Consider the following 22,338-nt stretch of genomic DNA (forward strand, 5'->3'; position numbering starts at 1 on the left):
ATGAAAGAAATAACTTTGTATAAAGGGTCTAATGAGTCCTTGTGTTTCTTTACTTTGTATAAAGGGTCTAATAACTTTGTATAGCGAGAAGTCTGGCACGCCTCGCGAGTTGCACAGTGGCAGTCTGCCATGTTTTGCGTTCTTGCGTCTGTTTCATACGTTTCTGTTTTGAATTAGTCTTTTATATAAACATGAAAGTTGTTTATAATTGTGTTATCTTTCCATTAGCCTTGGGTTGACATGAAAATCTTTTGTGGATAATTTAATATGTTTTTACGAAGATATATGGTGAATTGTGGTAGTTTAACATGATGCCTATTTGATGTATTTTCCATTGATGAATTGTGAGACTATGAAGTTGTTGTTGTTTCTGTTATGATGTTATATGATGTCGTTTATAATCGATGAATTATTATATGAATGTATATGTTGATGAATATGATGTTATTCATGATTGATGAATTATTATTTGAATGTATATGTCGATGAATATGATATTGTTCATGATTGATGAATTATTATATGAATATCTTTGATTGATGAAATATGATATTATGATGGAAAGTCGTTGTTGTTGTCGTTGCCGTTGTTGTCATCAATGTTGTTAAAGTTGTAAGTTGTTGTCGATGTCGTTGAAGTTGTTGCATTTGTTGTTGAGTCCATGCATAATCATTCATATTAAAGTTGAGGGCTTGATGCTCTGGAATGTATAATCATTCATATTAAAGTTGAGGGTTTGATGCTCTGGAATGTATAATCATTCATATTAAAGTTGAGGGCTTGATGCTCTGGAATGTATAATCATTCATATAAGTTGGGGGCTTGATGCCCTGATTGGTACCACATGCATATTGCATTGTCAAGTTGATGTTGTTGTCATTGCATTGTCGTTGATTTCGAGTTATCGGTGTTGTCATCGTGTTGTCAAGCTGTCGAAATAATTGATGAATTGTAGTTTGAATTATGTGAACTGTTGTTGATGATGATTTTTTGTTGTTTTATGTTGATAAATTCTCTTATCTAAATTATTGTTTATTAGTATTGCTAATGATGAATAGATGTTGTTATGTGTTGTTAAATTCTTTTATAGAATTATATGCTTATTATTATTGAATGTGAAATCTCAGCCCTTCTGTTTGAATGTTGCCTCTACGTGGGTAACGTGCAGATAACCAGGATTAGCTGCTGATGTGAGTTGATTCCTCGTGTCGTCTTAGGAGTCGCTCTGATACGTAACGGGATGGGGACTCTTGATGTTTATTTCCTTTTTTACGTATTTATTATTAAGAATTATGTTGATGAACCATTTGAAATGGAATTTTTAAGAAGTTGTTTATGTTTAATGTCATTTTGTTGAATAATGAAATGTTTTTCCGCTGCGATGTAATTTGAATTATTGATAAAAGATGTTTAAATAAATAGTAATTTTACTCTATTTATCTTTTAAAGAAGTGTGACATCCTGTTTAAGTTGAATACTCTGATTATTATGTATTATTTGCATGTTGGGAAAATAGAGTGTTACAATTGGTATCAGAGCAGGTCGGTCCGTCCGGCTAGGTAGTTGAGTCATTTGTGTTGTGTGACAGTTGAATATTGTCGTTGTGTTTTTCTAATTAATGGTTATGTTTATTATGTGATCATGTTTGACTGACTAACTTTAATGTGGTTTATGTGTATTGTTTGAAGTTTCTATTTTGTTATATATAGTTTATGATATTTGATGAGTCATTTAATATCTATTTTTATATGTTATTTAGTTTTGTTTTAAATAGATTTTATTTTATTTTATATTAGTATTATTTCCTTTTTGAGTTAGTTTACTACAAATTGCACTTTATTATATTTCAGGAACGAATATTGGATGGATTGAGTCTTGGAGCAAAAGAAAGGGACTTGGAGCTGATTTAGTACGAAAATACGAAGATTCAGAGACAAAAATATGTCTCCCCAATGTCAGAAGCTTGGCACGGCCCGTGCTAGCATTGGCACGGCCGTGCCACCCTCCAGAGTCACTTTTGCTGCTTTTGCTTAGATTTTAAGCTACTCTATTTTAGCCCGCAGTTTCTTGTGGAACATTCCAGTAATGTAATTGCTTAGATTTTAAGTCGAATGTATGCTATAAATAGAGTAGTTATCCATCACAAATATTCATCTTTTCTTGGAATTCAAGAAGTGACAATTGCTTTTCTAATAAAAGTTCTTTTCTTTTCCTTTATTTTCTTGTCATTTACTTTTATGCTTTCTCTCTTCTTCCCCATGTCTACAATGAACATGAGTGAGTAGACTTCTCCTTGTCTTGGGATTGTTGGATAAGTCTAAATGACATAATCCTAATCAAGCCATGCTCTAAGCCCTAATCTTATGTAACCCTAATTTCTTATCTAAATTCACCACTTTAACATGGATCAACCATTCTCAAATTGTGGAAACGAAAGTGGAGGGTTTGATAATTGTTTATCCATTATCTCAAATATCAATTCATAAAACGAAAGTGGAGCTTTGATATTCGAACAAGTGAATTTAGACAAGGATTGCAAAGGCAGCGAAATAGTCTTTGCAATCTTTGAGACATATAGTTTTGATCTTCAAGGGAACTAATAATGATCAAGTCAGCGAAATAGGCTTGGTTGTTAGAGGAACCAAAATCTAATAGTAATCAAGTCAGCAAAATAGGCTTGGTTGCTAGAGGAACAAAAGAGAATCTGTCTTGAGAAATTAGGTCTAACATAAAGTTATAAGCTTATAGTTTGGTTTGTGAAGGACTTGTTATTTAGAAGAACCAATGATCCCAAGGCTCCTTTTACTATTATTATCTTTTAATCGCTTGAAAACCCCAACTTACAACTCTTTTCTCCTCTAATCATTATCAAAGGTTAATTGAATTAAACTACTCCCTGTCGGAACGATACTCTTTTCATACTACTTCGGTAAGACCGTGCACTTGCGGTTTTATCTCATCAAATTTTTGGCGCCGCTGCCGGTGAGTAAACTAATTTGATTAACTCTTTCTCTGTGATTAGAACTCTCTTCTCTTCCTCTTTCCTTCTACTTCTTTCTTTGTATTACCACTAACTTCTTGAGTTCTCGGTTTTTTATGCGAAGAAGTAAAAGTCTCGGAGAATTTATTCCTGAGATCGAAAGGTTTTTGCATAAGAAAAAGAGAGAGGCACAAAATAATACTGCTATGGCTGAACGCACTCTCAAAGAGTATGCTACTCCTTCAACGGAAGAGCCACAAGCTATTATCGTGTACCCAACGGTTGCGGGTAATAACTTCGAAATCAAGCCTGCACTACTCAATTTGGTGCAGCAAAATCAGTTTTCTGGATCACCCACTGAGGATCCAAATCTCTATATTTCTTCCTTCCTTAGACTCAATGGCACCATAAAAGAGAACCAAGAAGCCGTAAGACTTCATCTCTTTCCCTTTTCCTTAAGGGATAGAGCTAGCGCTTGGTTCCATTGCCTAGAAGTCGGTTCCATCACTTCATGGGACGATATGAGGCGAGCATTCCTTGCCCGATTTTTCCCCCCATCTAAAACCGCTAAACTTAGAGATCAAATTACTCGTTTCAATCAAAAAGATTGGGAATCTCTCTATGAGGCATGGGAGCGTTTCAAGGAAATGCTTAGACTTTGTCCCCACCACGGCCTAGAGAAGTGGCTTATAGTCCACACATTTTATAATGGCTTGTCATATACCACTAAGATGTCTGTTGATGCAGCTGCAGGTGGAGCTCTAATGAACAAAAACTATACGGAGGCTTATGCTTTGATTGAAGACATGGCTCAGAATCACTACCAATGGACCAACGAGAGAGCCGTCACCACTCCTACTCCCTCTAAGAAAGAGGCAGGTATACACGAAGTCTCTGAATATAACCACCTTGCTGCTAAGGTTGAGGCATTAACCCAAAATTTGAAAAGCTTAATGTTAATGCTGTCACACCTTCTTCTGCATCCCCTCCTTGTGAAATCTGTGGTATATCCGGTCATATCGGTGTTGATTGTCAGTTAGGTAGTGCTCCCAATATTGAGCAACTGAATTACGCTCAATATAACCAAGGAATGAGGCCAAATCAAAATTTTTACAAAAATCCTCAAGGTTCCTATGGACAAGCAGCACCACCTGGCTATACAAACAACCAGAGGGTGGCTCAGAAATCAAGTTTGGAGATTTTGTTAGAAAATTGCATAGCCAATCAAAATAAAAATCTTCAAGAACTGAAAAACCAAACGGGATTTCTGAACGACTCTCTCTCCAAGCTCACTACCAAGGTTGATTCTATCGCCACACACACCAAAATGCTTGAGACCCAAATCTCCCAAGTAGCCCAACAAGTGGCCACCTCTTCTCAAACACCAGGAGTCTTTCCTGGTCAACCTGAAACAAACCCCAAAGCCCATGTCAATGCTATTTCTCTTGGGGGCAGTAAGTTAGAAGAGACCGTTAATAAAGCCAAAAGTGTCACGGGAGAGAATGTTAAGCTTCTAGGTGAAAGGGATACGATAAAGAAACCGCTTGATAAGAACAAAAACCTTAACCCATTAAGGCTTACTAAGCTCAACTTGGAGGCTCAATTCGCTAAATTCTTAAACATACTTAAAAAGATTTGCATTAAGATTCCCTTTGCTGAAGCTTCGTCTCGTATGCCTCTATACGCCAAGTTTTTAAAAGAAATTTTTTCAAAGAAAAGGGCTGTAGATCATAAAGAGACAATAGCTTTAACTAGGGAAAGTAGTGCAATCGTCAAGAAGCAACCCCAAAAGCTTAGAGATCCAGGTAGTTTTGCCATCCCTTGTGTGATAGGAAAAGTGACCGTTGACAAAGCCTTGTGTGACTTAGGAGCCAGTGTTAGTTTGTTGCCTCTATCCCTCTTTAAAAAGATGGGAATAGGAGAGTTGAAACCTACCGAGATGATACTAAAATTGGCTGACCGCTCGGTCATCCCGATAGCCGGATACGTTGAAGACATCCCCGTTAAGATAGAAGGGATATACATCCCAACTGACTTTGTGGTTGTTGACATCGAGGAAGACCACAATTGCCCTATGATACTAGGAAGACCCTTCCTCGCCACTGCGGGTGCTATAGTTGATGTTAAGAGTGGTAGGATAGTTTTTCAAGTGAGTGAAAACATGGTAGAATTTGAGTTTGAAAACATTAAGGAAGGTCCCGCCCTTTATTATTGCAATATGGTCAAAGAACATGATGTGAAAGAACGCTTTTTAGCGTCATCTACACAATACAACATCTTTGACCCTTTCTAATGGACACTTTCTTTAACGTCAAGCTAATGACTATAAAGAAGCGCTTCGTGGGAGGCAACCCACGCATTTAACTGCTTTTATTTTGTTTTTGTTATTTTAAGTATTTTGTAGGTGATTGTCCGAGTAGGATTCAAGAAAACAGAAAAATTTTGAAGCCTAGTCCTCCAGACCCTTGGCACGGCCCGTGCTCACACTGGCACGGCCGTACCAGACCTTGACTACCCAAAATAGGCCATTGTTCCAGAATGTTGGCACGGCTGTGCCCGATATCAGGAAGTATAATCTTACCTTTTGGCCTTCTTCTTCCTTCACTCTCAAACACAAACATCTCTCTACCTTCACCCTTCTCTCTAAAACCTCCATAACCATACAACCTCAAACCTCCACACCCCCCTCCAAATCTCACCAATTCCTAAAATTTCTCCACCCAATCAATCACAAACACCATTCCAATCATAACCCACCATTCAAAAACCAATTTCATCCACCCAAACAACATCACCCAAATTCGTAACCCTCATAAACCTAACCCAAAAACCAGAAATTCTTCACCGATCTCCATAACCCAACCCCTAAAACTCACTTAAACCCTCACCAAACCACTAAACCAACCTTTTCCCACCAACACAACCCGTACACAAACCCTCACCGCCATCACACCAAGGTCAAGGTAATGGCTTCAAAGAGAAGTGGAAAAGAAGTTGGAAGCTCATCAGGGGGACCTCCCCCAAAGAAGAAAGCGCAAGTCAAGAATCATGGCATCACCTTCAGGGACAACAAGCAAAGGGATAGGTACAAAATTCTAATCTCTAAACCTCTACATCCTTGCAGGTACCCTGATAACCATGACTTGAATAAGCTAGGAATTAAAGATAACGTGTTTAATCTGCTAGAAAGGTTAGGATGGGTTGATATGTTGAGACCTATGAGAGGGTATGAAAATTTCACCTATGAATTTTTAAGTTCTATTGTTTTTTACGAAAGATAGGTTGAATTTTGATAACCCTCACCATAGAGTTTCTTTCCGGCTTATGAATATTGATTATGAGATGTCTCTTCAACACTTCTGTGATGAGATGGGCTTCGCAAATGCGGGGTTCATCCACGACTCTTGGGATCAAAATTTAAAACCGGTTGACTATCAACCCGCCGCCTTTTGGGAGCGAATTACAGGTCTTGACCAGTTTAACACACGTGCCAACAAAGCTAGCAACATTCACAACCCCGTACTTAGGTTCCATCAAAGGGTTATGGCTTGCACTATTTGGGGAAGGAGTGAATTATGGAACACTAGGAGTGATGAACTCTTCATGCTTTGGGCTATGTTGCACAACCACCCCGTTAACACTTGTTTTTACTTGCTTGACTACCTTTCCCTTATAGGAAATAGGTCCGATAGTAGGGGAGAAATCGTAGTTGGTGGTATCATAACATACATAGCTAGGCGGTTAGGCGTGAGTGAGGACCAAGGGATAAACAAGATCGAGGGTAACAATAGGCTGAACATAGGAACCGTTATCTCTATGAATTTCATAAAAACTTGAATCCCCTTTGTTTATACACTCAAGCTCAGTGTGCCCACTTTGATTTTATTGCCTAACCCATCTCGGACTAACACCGAGGTGGAAGAAAATTTGTTGTATGTTAATAATGACCCACAGGTGCACATAGAACAGCATAATGAAGAAGAGGAAGGTGCACAAATGCACCATGATGAGGAGCACCATGACCATGATGAAGGTGAAACAAATGAAAATGCAAGATGGGCATGGATGAATACCGAGGTCGAAAGGATAAGCACCGAGCAACAAAGGCAAGGTGTTGAATTAATGGGCATAAGGAATGATGTCCAACGGGGCAACCGCATATCCGAAGAAAACAACCAAATGCTTCGGAACATTATGCACCACTTTCACCTCCAAGGTCCTCCATATGGACCCCGTTGATAAAATTGTGAGCTTTCCTCTTCCTCTCTTCCCTTCTTTCTCCTCCTCCTCCTTCTTCTTCTTCTTCTTCCTCTCCTTCTCTTTTATTTTTTTCTATCTTGAATCATTGAGGACAATGTTTCTCCTAAGTGTGGGGGGAGCCTAATAAAGTGTCTTTAGTCGTAGTGTTTCCAAACTCCCTTGAACTTTATTCTTTTGTTGTGTTTTATTGTAAAAGGCATGAATAAGCAGCTTGTTTTTATTGTTTTACTATGACATAAATTTTTTGTTGTCTCTTCAATGGTCGTTTCTTGTACATGAAAGTGATTTCTTGTGTTATAAGTATTCTTGCTATACCCACATCAAGTTTTATTGTGAAATTAATTCTCCAATGAGAAAAACACCTAGTTGCAATCCTTGAGTAAGTGTATGAAAAGGTATTTTAAGGAACACGTTCTAATTTTAATGGTAACCTGGACCCTTAAAAATCTTCAGAGTAAAAGTAGTATAAGTTTATGTGGGAATAATTCTAATGTGATGAAATGTGTAAACCGAAATGGGGCGGAAGGATATCACCACACGTGGAGGAAAGGATACCCTCTCACTAATTTCCTAAATGTGGTGATGACTTCTCAAATAAATTGTGCTTGAATTAAACCCTCTAAAAAGAGGAACTTCCTAAGTGAAGTAAACAAGTTGTAGCACTACTTAGGGTAATCATAGAAACTTGGAGGAAAGGATACCCCCTCACGGACTTCCAATGTGAAATGATAGCCCCTAGGCATCTACAAGCCCCCAAATGTATAAATTCATCAAGTCTATCTTAACTCTCCCACTTCTCTTATATGAAATGAAGAAAAGATTTTTCTCGGTCATTTTAGTGTTAAGGTTAGAACCTGTTCCTCATAATATCTATCTTATACAGGAGCAAGAAAAGGGTTGGACTACACACACGTACACTCACTTAAGATTTGTTGTTGGGTTGAATAAGTTTACAAAGAGTACTTGAAGTTGTGATTAGTGTACGTTGAAATGAAACCTCGAGGGAGACATAAGCTTTTATTTAAGGTGTCATATATTAATCCTTTTGTTGCTGCCATGTCTATGCCTTTTGCTTGAGGACAAGCAAAGATTCAAGTGTGGGGGAGTTTGATGAGTCATTTATTGCTTACTTTTATATGCTTTTTAGTTTAGTTTTATTTAGATTTTATTTTATTTTATGTTAGTATTATTTCCTTTTTAGGATAGTTTACTTTAAATTGCATTTTATTTTATTTCAGGAATGAATATTGGATGGATTGAGTCTTGGAGCAAAAGAAAGGGACTTGGAGCCGATTGGATGCAAAAATATGAAGATTGAGAGACAAAAATATGTCTCCCCCATGCCAGAAGCTTGGCACGGCCCGTGCTAACCTTGGCACCGCCGTGCCACCCTCCAGTGTCACTTTTGCTGCTTTTGCTTAGATTTTAAGCTACTCTATTTTTAGCCCGAATGTAATAGCTTAGATTTTAAGTCGAACAAATGCTATAAATAGAGTAGCCATCCATCACAAATATTCATCTTTACTTGGAATTCAATAAGTGACAATTGCTTTTCTAATTAAAGTTCTTTTCTTTTCCTTTATTTTCTTGTCATTTACTTTTATGCTTTCTCTCTTCTCCCCCATGTCTACGATGAACATGAGTGAGTAGACTTCTCCTTGTCTTGGGATTGTTGGATAAGTCTAAATGACATAATCCTAATCAAACCAAGCTCTAAGCCCTAATCTTATGTAACCCTAATTTCTTATCTAAATTCACCGTTTTAACATGGATCAACCATTATCAAACTGTGGAAACGAAAGTGGAGGGTTTGATAATTGTTTATCCATTATTCCAAATATCAATTCATAAAACGAAAGTGGAGCTTTGATATTCGAACAAGTGAATTTAGACAAGGATTGCAAAGTCAGCGAAATAGGCTTTGCAATCTTTGAGACATATAGTTTCGATCTTCAAGGGAACTAATAACAATCAAGTCAGCGAAATAGGCTTGGTTGTTAGAGGAACCAAAATATAATAGTAATCAAGTCAGCGAAATAGGCTTGGTTGCTAGAGGAACATAAGAGAAACTGTCTTGAGAAATTAGGTCTAACATAACATTATAAGCTTATAGTTTTGGTTTGAGAAGGACTTGTTATTTAGATGAAACCAACGATCCCAAGGCTCTTTTTATTATATTAATTTTCAACCGTTTGAAAACCCCCAACTTACAATTCTCTTCTCTTCTAATCATCTCTAAAGGTTAATTGAATTAAACTACTCCCTGTCGGAACGATACTCTTTTAATACTACTTCGGTAAGACCGTGCACTTGCGGTTTTATCTCATCAAATTTTTGGCGCCGCTGCCGGGGAGTAAACTAATTTGATTAACTCTTTCTCTGTGATTAGAACTCTCTTCTCTTCCTCTTTTCTTCTACTTCTTTCTTTGTATTACCACTAACTTCTTGGGTTCTCGGTTTTTTATGCGAAGAAGTAAAAGTCTCGGAGAATTTATTCCTGAGATCGAAAGGTTTTTGCATAAGAAAAAGAGAGAGGCACAAAATAATACTGCTATGGTTGAACGCACTCTCAAAGAGTATGCTACTCCTTCAACGGAAGAGCCACAAGCTATTATCGTGTACCCAACGGTTGCGGGTAATAACTTCCAAATCAAGCCTGCACTACTCAATTTGGTGCAGCAAAATCAGTTTTCTGGATCACCCACTGAGGATCCAAATCTCTATATTTCTTCCTTCCTTAGACTCAATGGCACCATAAAAGAGAACCAAGAAGCCGTAAGACTTCATCTCTTTCCCTTTTCCTTAAGGGATAGAGCTAGCGCTTGGTTCCATTCCCTAGAAGTCGGTTCCATCACTTCATGGGACGATATGAGGCGAGCATTCCTTGCCCGATTTTTCCCCCCATCTAAAACCGCTAAACTTAGAGATCAAATTACTCGTTTCAATGAAAAATATGGGGAATCTCTCTATGAGGCAATGGAGCGTTTCAAGGAAATGCTTAGACTTTGTCCCCACCACGGCCTAGAGAAGTGGCTTATAGTCCACACATTTTATAATGGCTTGTCATATACCACTAAGATGTCTGTTGATGCAGCTGCAGGTGGAGCTCTAATGAACAAAAACTATACGGAGGCTTATGCTTTGATTGAAGACATGGCTCAGAATCACTACCAATGGACCAACGAGAGAGCCGTCACCACTCCTACTCCCTCTAAGAAAGAGGCAGGTATACACGAAGTCTCTGAATATAACCACCTTGCTGCTAAGGTTGAGGCATTAACCCAAAAATTTGAAAAGCTTAATGTTAATGCTGTCACACCTTCTTCTGCATCCCCTCCTTGTGAAATCTGTGGTATATCCGGTCATATCGGTGTTGATTGTCAGTTAGGTAGTGCTGCCAATATTGAGCAACTGAATTACGCTCAATATAACCAAGGAATGAGGCCAAATCAAAATTTTTACAAAAATCCTCAAGGTTCCTATGGACAAGCAGCACCACCTGGCTATACAAACAACCAAAGAGTGGCTCAGAAATCAAGTTTGGAGATTTTGTTAGAAAATTGCATAGCCAATCAAAATAAAAATCTTCAAGAACTGAAAAACCAAACGGGATTTCTGAACGACTCTCTCTCCAAGCTCACTACCAAGGTTGATTCTATCGCCACACACACCAAAATGCTTGAGACCCAAATCTCCCAAGTAGCCCAACAAGTGGCCACCTCTTCTCAAACACCAGGAGTCTTTCCTGGTCAACCTGAAACAAACCCCAAAGCCCATGTCAATGCTATTTCTCTTGGGGGCAGTAAGTTAGAAGAGACCGTTAATAAAGCCAAAAGTGTCACGGGAGAGAATGTTAAGCTTCTAGGTGAAAGGGATACGATAAAGAAACCGCTTGATAAGAACAAAAACCTTAACCCATTAAGGCTTACTAAGCTCAACTTGGAGGCTCAATTCGCTAAATTCTTAAACATACTTAAAAAGATTTGCATTAAGATTCCCTTTGCTGAAGCTTCGTCTCGTATGCCTCTATACGCCAAGTTTTTAAAAGAAATTTTTTCAAAGAAAAGGGTTGTAGATCATAAAGAGACAATAGCTTTAACTAGGGAAAGTAGTACAATCGTCAAGAAGCAACCCCAAAAGCTTAGAGATCCAGGTAGTTTTGCCATCCCTTGTGTGATAGGAAAAGTGACCGTTGACAAAGCCTTGTGGGACTTAGGAGCCAGTGTTAGTTTGTTGCCTCTATCCCTCTTTAAAAAAATGGGAATAGGAGAGTTGAAACCTACCGAGATGATACTAAAATTGGCTGACCGCTCGGTCATCCCGATAGCCGGATACGTTGAAGACATCCCCGTTAAGATAGAAGGGATATACATCCCAACTGACTTTGTGGTTGTTGACATCGAGGAAGACCACAATTGCCCTATGATACTAGGAAGACCCTTCCTCGCCACTGCGGGTGCTATAGTTGATGTTAAGAGTGGTAGGATAGTTTTTCAAGTGAGTGAAGACATGGTAGAATTTGAGTTTGAAAACATTAAGGAAGGTCCCGCCCTTTATTATTGCAATATGGTCAAAGAACATGATGTGAAAGAACGCTTTTTAGCGTCATCTACACAATACAACATCTTTGACCCTTTCTAATGGACACTTTCTTTAACGTCAAGCTAATGACTATAAAGAAGCGCTTCGTGGGAGGCAACCCACGCATTTAACTGCTTTTATTTTGTTTTTGTTATTTTAAGTATTTTGTAGGTGATTGTCCGAGTAGGATTCAAGAAAACAGAAAAATTTTGAAGCCTAGTCCTCCAGACCCTTGGCACGGCCCGTGCTCACACTGGCACGGCCGTACCAGACCTTGACTACCCAAAATAGGCCATTGTTCCAGAATGTTGGCACGGCCGTGCCCGATATCAGGAAGTATAATCTTACCTTTTGGCCTTCTTCTTCCTTCACTCTCAAACACAAACATCTCTCTACCTTCACCCTTCTCTCTAAAACCTCCATAACCATACAACCTCAAACCTCCACACCCCCTCCAAATCTCACCAATTCCTAAAATTTCTCCACCCAATCAATCACAAACACCATTCCAATCATAACCCACCATTCAAAAACCAATTTCATCCACCCAAACAACATCACCCAAATTCGTAACCCTCATAAACCTAACCCAAAAACCAGAAATTCTTCACCGATCTCCATAACCCAACCCCTAAAACTCACTTAAACCCTCACCAAACCACTAAACCAACCTTTTCCCACCAACACAACCCGTACACAAACCCTCACCGCCATCACACCAAGGTCAAGGTAATGGCTTCAAAGAGAAGTGGAAAAGAAGTTGGAAGCTCATCAGGGGGACCTCCCCCAAAGAAGAAAGCGCAAGTCAAGAATCATGGCATCACCTTCAGGGACAACAAGCAAAGGGATAGGTACAAAATTCTAATCTCTAAACCTCTACATCCTTGCAGGTACCCTGATAACCATGACTTGAATAAGCTAGGAATTAAAGATAACGTGTTTAATCTGCTAGAAAGGTTAGGATGGGTTGATATGTTGAGACCTATGAGAGGGTATGAAAATTTCACCTATGAATTTTTAAGTTCTATTGTTTTTTACGAAAGATAGGTTGAATTTTGATAACCCTAACCATAGAGTTTCTTTCCGGCTTATGAATATTGATTATGAGATGTCTCTTCAACACTTCTGTGATGAGATGGGCTTCGCAAATGCGGGGTTCATCCACGACTCTTGGGATCAAAATTTAAAACCGGTTGACTATCAACCCGCCGCCTTTTGGGAGCGAATTACAGGTCTTGACCAGTTTAACACACGTGCCAACAAAGCTAGCAACATTCACAACCCCGTACTTAGGTTCCTTCAAAGGGTTATGGCTTGCACTATTTGGGGAAGGAGTGAATTAGGGAACACTAGGAGTGATGAACTCTTCATGCTTTGGGCTATGTTGCACAACCACCCCGTTAACACTTGTTTTTACTTGCTTGACTACCTTTCCCTTATAGGAAATAGGTCCGATAGTAGGGGAGAAATCGTAGTTGGTGGTATCATAACATACATAGCTAGGCGGTTAGGCGTGAGTGAGGACCAAGGGATAAAAAAGATCGAGGGTAACAATAGGCTGAACATAGGAACCGTTATCTCTATGAATTTCATAAAAACTCGAATCCCCTTTGTTTATACACTCAAGCTCAGTGTGCCCACTTTGATTTTATTGCCTAACCCATCTCGGACTAACACCGAGGTGGAAGAAAATTTGTTGTATGTTAATAATGACCCACAGGTGCACATAGAACAGCATAATGAAGAAGAGGAAGGTGCACAAATGCACCATGATGAGGAGCACCATGACCATGATGAAGGTGAAACAAATGAAAATGCAAGATGGGCATGGATGAATACCGAGGTCGAAAGGATAAGCACCGAGCAACAAAGGCAAGGTGTTGAATTAATGGGCATAAGGAATGATGTCCAACGGGGCAACCGCATATCCGAAGAAAACAACCAAATGCTTCGGAACATGATGCACCACTTTCACCTCCAAGGTCCTCCATATGGACCCCGTTGATAAAATTGTGAGCTTTCCTCTTCCTCTCTTCCCTTCTTTCTCCTCCTCCTCCTTCTTCTTCTTCTTCTTCCTCTCCTTCTCTTTTATTTTTTTCTATCTTGAATCATTGAGGACAATGTTTCTCCTAAGTGTGGGGGGAGCCTAATAAAGTGTCTTTAGTCGTAGTGTTTCCAAACTCCCTTGAACTTTATTCTTTTGTTGTGTTTTATTGTAAAAGGCATGAATAAGCAGCTTGTTTTTATTGTTTTACTATGACATAAATTTTTTGTTGTCTCTTCAATGGTCGTTTCTTGTACATGAAAGTGATTTCTTGTGTTATAAGTATTCTTGCTATACCCACATCAAGTTTTATTGTGAAATTAATTCTCCAATGAGAAAAACACCTAGTTGCAATCCTTGAGTAAGTGTATGAAAAGGTATTTTAAGGAACACGTTCTAATTTTAATGGTAACCTGGACCCTTAAAAATCTTCAGAGTAAAAGTAGTATAAGTTTATGTGGGAATAATTCTAATGTGATGAAATGTGTAAACCGAAATGGGGCGGAAGGATATCACCACACGTGGAGGAAAGGATACCCTCTCACTAATTTCCTAAATGTGGTGATGACTTCTCAAATAAATTGTGCTTGAATTAAACCCTCTAAAAAGAGGAACTTCCTAAGTGAAGTAAACAAGTTGTAGCACTACTTAGGGTAATCATAGAAACTTGGAGGAAAGGATACCCCCTCACGGACTTCCAATGTGAAATGATAGCCCCTAGGCATCTACAAGCCCCCAAATGTATAAATTCATCAAGTCTATCTTAACTCTCCCACTTCTCTTATATGAAATGAAGAAAAGATTTTTCTCGGTCATTTTAGTGTTAAGGTTAGAACCTGTTCCTCATAATATCTATCTTATACAGGAGCAAGAAAAGGGTTGGACTACACACACGTACACTCACTTAAGATTTGTTGTTGGGTTGAATAAGTTTACAACGAGTACTTGAAGTTGTGATTAGTGTACGTTGAAATGAAACCTCGAGGGAGACATAAGCTTTTATTTAAGGTGTCATATATTAATCCTTTTGTTGCTGCCATGTCTACTATGCCTTTTGCTTGAGGACAAGCAAAGATTCAAGTGTGGGGGAGTTTGATGAGTCATTTATTGCTTACTTTTATATGCTTTTTAGTTTAGTTTTATTTAGATTTTATTTTATTTTATGTTAGTATTATTTCCTTTTTAGGATAGTTTACTTTAAATTGCATTTTATTTTATTTCAGGAATGAATATTGGATGGATTGAGTCTTGGAGCAAAAGAAAGGGACTTGGAGCCGATTGGATGCAAAAATATGAAGATTGAGAGACAAAAATATGTCTCCCCCATGCCAGAAGCTTGGCATGGCCCGTGCTAACCTTGGCACCGCCGTGCCACCCTCCAGTGTCACTTTTGCTGCTTTTGCTTAGATTTTAAGCTACTCTATTTTTAGCCCGAATGTAATAGCTTAGATTTTAAGTCGAACAAATGCTATAAATAGAGTAGCCATCCATCACAAATATTCATCTTTACTTGGAATTCAATAAGTGACAATTGCTTTTCTAATTAAAGTTCTTTTCTTTTCCTTTATTTTCTTGTCATTTACTTTTATGCTTTCTCTCTTCTCCCCATGTCTACGATGAACATGAGTGAGTAGACTTCTCCTTGTCTTGGGATTGTTGGATAAGTCTAAATGACATAATCCTAATCAAACCAAGCTCTAAGCCCTAATCTTATGTAACCCTAATTTCTTATCTAAATTCACCGTTTTAACATGGATCAACCATTATCAAACTGTGGAAACGAAAGTGGAGGGTTTGATAATTGTTTATCCATTATTCCAAATATCAATTCATAAAACGAAAGTGGAGCTTTGATATTCGAACAAGTGAATTTAGACAAGGATTGCAAAGTCAGCGAAATAGGCTTTGCAATCTTTGAGACATATAGTTTCGATCTTCAAGGGAACTAATAACAATCAAGTCAGCGAAATAGGCTTGGTTGTTAGAGGAACCAAAATATAATAGTAATCAAGTCAGCGAAATAGGCTTGGTTGCTAGAGGAACATAAGAGAAACTGTCTTGAGAAATTAGGTCTAACATAACATTATAAGCTTATAGTTTTGGTTTGAGAAGGACTTGTTATTTAGATGAAACCAACGATCCCAAGGCTCTTTTTATTATATTAATTTTCAACCGTTTGAAAACCCCCAACTTACAATTCTCTTCTCTTCTAATCATCTCTAAAGGTTAATTGAATTAAACTACTCCCTGTCGGAACGATACTCTTTTAATACTACTTCGGTAAGACCGTGCACTTGCGGTTTTATCTCATCAAATTTTTGGCGCCGCTGCCGGGGAGTAAACTAATTTGATTAACTCTTTCTCTGTGATTAGAACTCTCTTCTCTTCCTCTTTTCTTCTACTTCTTTCTTTGTATTACCACTAACTTCTTGGGTTCTCGGTTTTTTATGCGAAGAAGTAAAAGTCTCGGAGAATTTATTCCTGAGATCGAAAGGTTTTTGCATAAGAAAAAGAGAGAGGCACAAAATAATACTGCTATGGTTGAACGCACTCTCAAAGAGTATGCTACTCCTTCAACGGAAGAGCCACAAGCTATTATCGTGTACCCAACGGTTGCGGGTAATAACTTCCAAATCAAGCCTGCACTACTCAATTTGGTGCAGCAAAATCAGTTTTCTGGATCACCCACTGAGGATCCAAATCTCTATATTTCTTCCTTCCTTAGACTCAATGGCACCATAAAAGAGAACCAAGAAGCCGTAAGACTTCATCTCTTTCCCTTTTCCTTAAGGGATAGAGCTAGCGCTTGGTTCCATTCCCTAGAAGTCGGTTCCATCACTTCATGGGACGATATGAGGCGAGCATTCCTTGCCCGATTTTTCCCCCCATCTAAAACCGCTAAACTTAGAGATCAAATTACTCGTTTCAATGAAAAATATGGGGAATCTCTCTATGAGGCAATGGAGCGTTTCAAGGAAATGCTTAGACTTTGTCCCCACCACGGCCTAGAGAAGTGGCTTATAGTCCACACATTTTATAATGGCTTGTCATATACCACTAAGATGTCTGTTGATGCAGCTGCAGGTGGAGCTCTAATGAACAAAAACTATACGGAGGCTTATGCTTTGATTGAAGACATGGCTCAGAATCACTACCAATGGACCAACGAGAGAGCCGTCACCACTCCTACTCCCTCTAAGAAAGAGGCAGGTATACACGAAGTCTCTGAATATAACCACCTTGCTGCTAAGGTTGAGGCATTAACCCAAAAATTTGAAAAGCTTAATGTTAATGCTGTCACACCTTCTTCTGCATCCCCTCCTTGTGAAATCTGTGGTATATCCGGTCATATCGGTGTTGATTATCAGTTAGGTAGTGCTGCCAATATTGAGCAACTGAATTACGCTCAATATAACCAAGGAATGAGGCCAAATCAAAATTTTTACAAAAATCCTCAAGGTTCCTATGGACAAGCAGCACCACCTGGCTATACAAACAACCAAAGAGTGGCTCAGAAATCAAGTTTGGAGATTTTGTTAGAAAATTGCATAGCCAATCAAAATAAAAATCTTCAAGAACTGAAAAACCAAACGGGATTTCTGAACAACTCTCTCTCCAAGCTCACTACCAAGGTTGATTCTATCGCCACACACACCAAAATGCTTGAGACCCAAATCTCCCAAGTAGCCCAACAAGTGGCCACCTCTTCTCAAACACCAGGAGTCTTTCCTGGTCAACCTGAAACAAACCCCAAAGCCCATGTCAATGCTATTTCTCTTGGGGCAGTAAGTTAGAAGAGACCGTTAATAAAGCCAAAAGTGTCACGGGAGAGAATGTTAAGCTTCTAGGTGAAAGGGATACGATAAAGAAACCGCTTGATAAGAACAAAAACCTTAACCCATTAAGGCTTACTAAGCTCAACTTGGAGGCTCAATTCGCTAAATTCTTAAACATACTTAAAAAGATTTGCATTAAGATTCCCTTTGCTGAAGCTTCGTCTCGTATGCCTCTATACGCCAAGTTTTTAAAAGAAATTTTTTCAAAGAAAAGGGTTGTAGATCATAAAGAGACAATAGCTTTAACTAGGGAAAGTAGTACAATCGTCAAGAAGCAACCCCAAAAGCTTAGAGATCCAGGTAGTTTTGCCATCCCTTGTGTGATAGGAAAAGTGACCGTTGACAAAGCCTTGTGGGACTTAGGAGCCAGTGTTAGTTTGTTGCCTCTATCCCTCTTTAAAAAAATGGGAATAGGAGAGTTGAAACCTACCGAGATGATACTAAAATTGGCTGACCGCTCGGTCATCCCGATAGCCGGATACGTTGAAGACATCCCCGTTAAGATAGAAGGGATATACATCCCAACTGACTTTGTGGTTGTTGACATCGAGGAAGACCACAATTGCCCTATGATACTAGGAAGACCCTTCCTCGCCACTGCGGGTGCTATAGTTGATGTTAAGAGTGGTAGGATAGTTTTTCAAGTGAGTGAAGACATGGTAGAATTTGAGTTTGAAAACATTAAGGAAGGTCCCGCCCTTTATTATTGCAATATGGTCAAAGAACATGATGTGAAAGAACGCTTTTTAGCGTCATCTACACAATACAACATCTTTGACCCTTTCTAATGGACACTTTCTTTAACGTCAAGCTAATGACTATAAAGAAGCGCTTCGTGGGAGGCAACCCACGCATTTAACTGCTTTTATTTTGTTTTTGTTATTTTAAGTATTTTGTAGGTGATTGTCCGAGTAGGATTCAAGAAAACAGAAAAAATTTGAAGCCTAGTCCTCCAGACCCTTGGCACGGCCCGTGCTCACACTGGCACGGCCGTACCAGACCTTGACTACCCAAAATAGGCCATTGTTCCAGAATGTTGGCACGGCCGTGCCCGATATCAGGAAGTATAATCTTACCTTTTGGCCTTCTTCTTCCTTCACTCTCAAACACAAACATCTCTCTACCTTCACCCTTCTCTCTAAAACCTCCATAACCATACAACCTCAAACCTCCACACCCCCCTCCAAATCTCACCAATTCCTAAAATTTCTCCACCCAATCAATCACAAACACCATTCCAATCATAACCCACCATTCAAAAACCAATTTCATCCACCCAAACAACATCACCCAAATTCGTAACCCTCATAAACCTAACCCAAAAACCAGAAATTCTTCACCGATCTCCATAACCCAACCCCTAAAACTCACTTAAACCCTCACCAAACCACTAAACCAACCTTTTCCCACCAACACAACCCGTACACAAACCCTCACCGCCATCACACCAAGGTCAAGGTAATGGCTTCAAAGAGAAGTGGAAAAGAAGTTGGAAGCTCATCAGGGGGACCTCCCCCAAAGAAGAAAGCGCAAGTCAAGAATCATGGCATCACCTTCAGGGACAACAAGCAAAGGGATAGGTACAAAATTCTAATCTCTAAACCTCTACATCCTTGCAGGTACCCTGATAACCATGACTTGAATAAGCTAGGAATTAAAGATAACGTGTTTAATCTGCTAGAAAGGTTAGGATGGGTTGATATGTTGAGACCTATGAGAGGGTATGAAAATTTCACCTATGAATTTTTAAGTTCTATTGTTTTTTACGAAAGATAGGTTGAATTTTGATAACCCTAACCATAGAGTTTCTTTCCGGCTTATGAATATTGATTATGAGATGTCTCTTCAACACTTCTGTGATGAGATGGGCTTCGCAAATGCGGGGTTCATCCACGACTCTTGGGATCAAAATTTAAAACCGGTTGACTATCAACCCGCCGCCTTTTGGGAGCGAATTACAGGTCTTGACCAGTTTAACACACGTGCCAACAAAGCTAGCAACATTCACAACCCCGTACTTAGGTTCCTTCAAAGGGTTATGGCTTGCACTATTTGGGGAAGGAGTGAATTAGGGAACACTAGGAGTGATGAACTCTTCATGCTTTGGGCTATGTTGCACAACCACCCCGTTAACACTTGTTTTTACTTGCTTGACTACCTTTCCCTTATAGGAAATAGGTCCGATAGTAGGGGAGAAATCGTAGTTGGTGGTATCATAACATACATAGCTAGGCGGTTAGGCGTGAGTGAGGACCAAGGGATAAAAAAGATCGAGGGTAACAATAGGCTGAACATAGGAACCGTTATCTCTATGAATTTCATAAAAACTCGAATCCCCTTTGTTTATACACTCAAGCTCAGTGTGCCCACTTTGATTTTATTGCCTAACCCATCTCGGACTAACACCGAGGTGGAAGAAAATTTGTTGTATGTTAATAATGACCCACAGGTGCACATAGAACAGCATAATGAAGAAGAGGAAGGTGCACAAATGCACCATGATGAGGAGCACCATGACCATGATGAAGGTGAAACAAATGAAAATGCAAGATGGGCATGGATGAATACCGAGGTCGAAAGGATAAGCACCGAGCAACAAAGGCAAGGTGTTGAATTAATGGGCATAAGGAATGATGTCCAACGGGGCAACCGCATATCCGAAGAAAACAACCAAATGCTTCGGAACATGATGCACCGCTTTCACCTCCAAGGTCCTCCATATGGACCCCGTTGATAAAATTGTGAGCTTTCCTCTTCCTCTCTTCCCTTCTTTCTCCTCCTCCTCCTTCTTCTTCTTCTTCTTCCTCTCCTTCTCTTTTATTTTTTTCTATCTTGAATCATTGAGGACAATGTTTCTCCTAAGTGTGGGGGGAGCCTAATAAAGTGTCTTTAGTCGTAGTGTTTCCAAACTCCCTTGAACTTTATTCTTTTGTTGTGTTTTATTGTAAAAGGCATGAATAAGCAGCTTGTTTTTATTGTTTTACTATGACATAAATTTTTTGTTGTCTCTTCAATGGTCGTTTCTTGTACATGAAAGTGATTTCTTGTGTTATAAGTATTCTTGCTATACCCACATCAAGTTTTATTGTGAAATTAATTCTCCAATGAGAAAAACACCTAGTTGCAATCCTTGAGTAAGTGTATGAAAAGGTATTTTAAGGAACACGTTCTAATTTTAATGGTAACCTGGACCCTTAAAAATCTTCAGAGTAAAAGTAGTATAAGTTTATGTGGGAATAATTCTAATGTGATGAAATGTGTAAACCGAAATGGGGCGGAAGGATATCACCACACGTGGAGGAAAGGATACCCTCTCACTAATTTCCTAAATGTGGTGATGACTTCTCAAATAAATTGTGCTTGAATTAAACCCTCTAAAAAGAGGAACTTCCTAAGTGAAGTAAACAAGTTGTAGCACTACTTAGGGTAATCATAGAAACTTGGAGGAAAGGATACCCCCTCACGGACTTCCAATGTGAAATGATAGCCCCTAGGCATCTACAAGCCCCCAAATGTATAAATTCATCAAGTCTATCTTAACTCTCCCACTTCTCTTATATGAAATGAAGAAAAGATTTTTCTCGGTCATTTTAGTGTTAAGGTTAGAACCTGTTCCTCATAATATCTATCTTATACAGGAGCAAGAAAAGGGTTGGACTACACACACGTACACTCACTTAAGATTTGTTGTTGGGTTGAATAAGTTTACAACGAGTACTTGAAGTTGTGATTAGTGTACGTTGAAATGAAACCTCGAGGGAGACATAAGCTTTTATTTAAGGTGTCATATATTAATCCTTTTGTTGCTGCCATGTCTACTATGCCTTTTGCTTGAGGACAAGCAAAGATTCAAGTGTGGGGGAGTTTGATGAGTCATTTATTGCTTACTTTTATATGCTTTTTAGTTTAGTTTTATTTAGATTTTATTTTATTTTATGTTAGTATTATTTCCTTTTTAGGATAGTTTACTTTAAATTGCATTTTATTTTATTTCAGGAATGAATATTGGATGGATTGAGTCTTGGAGCAAAAGAAAGGGACTTGGAGCCGATTGGATGCAAAAATATGAAGATTGAGAGACAAAAATATGTCTCCCCCATGCCAGAAGCTTGGCATGGCCCGTGCTAACCTTGGCACCGCCGTGCCACCCTCCAGTGTCACTTTTGCTGCTTTTGCTTAGATTTTAAGCTACTCTATTTTTAGCCCGAATGTAATAGCTTAGATTTTAAGTCGAACAAATGCTATAAATAGAGTAGCCATCCATCACAAATATTCATCTTTACTTGGAATTCAATAAGTGACAATTGCTTTTCTAATTAAAGTTCTTTTCTTTTCCTTTATTTTCTTGTCATTTACTTTTATGCTTTCTCTCTTCTCCCCCATGTCTACGATGAACATGAGTGAGTAGACTTCTCCTTGTCTTGGGATTGTTGGATAAGTCTAAATGACATAATCCTAATCAAACCAAGCTCTAAGCCCTAATCTTATGTAACCCTAATTTCTTATCTAAATTCACCGTTTTAACATGGATCAACCATTATCAAACTGTGGAAACGAAAGTGGAGGGTTTGATAATTGTTTATCCATTATTCCAAATATCAATTCATAAAACGAAAGTGGAGCTTTGATATTCGAAC

At 38.8% G+C, this 22,338-nt stretch overlaps 3 non-coding genes across 3 annotated transcripts; all 3 read right to left on the reverse strand.

Annotated features, from left to right (window-relative positions):
• Positions 1–3,549: 3,549 nt before the first annotated feature.
• On the reverse strand, positions 3,550–3,656 carry LOC120579829 (small nucleolar RNA R71). The gene has a single exon (XR_005645572.1). It is a non-coding gene; the product is annotated as a small nucleolar RNA R71 (small nucleolar RNA).
• Positions 3,657–10,156: 6,500 nt separating this feature from the next.
• On the reverse strand, positions 10,157–10,263 carry LOC120579786 (small nucleolar RNA R71). The gene has a single exon (XR_005645531.1). It is a non-coding gene; the product is annotated as a small nucleolar RNA R71 (small nucleolar RNA).
• Positions 10,264–16,765: 6,502 nt separating this feature from the next.
• On the reverse strand, positions 16,766–16,872 carry LOC120579787 (small nucleolar RNA R71). Its single transcript, XR_005645532.1, has one exon. It is a non-coding gene; the product is annotated as a small nucleolar RNA R71 (small nucleolar RNA).
• Positions 16,873–22,338: the final 5,466 nt, after the last annotated feature.

The sequence above is a fragment of the Medicago truncatula genome, chromosome 3, assembly GCF_003473485.1.
Source record: "Medicago truncatula cultivar Jemalong A17 chromosome 3, MtrunA17r5.0-ANR, whole genome shotgun sequence".
NCBI classification, from domain to species: domain Eukaryota; kingdom Viridiplantae; phylum Streptophyta; class Magnoliopsida; order Fabales; family Fabaceae; genus Medicago; species Medicago truncatula.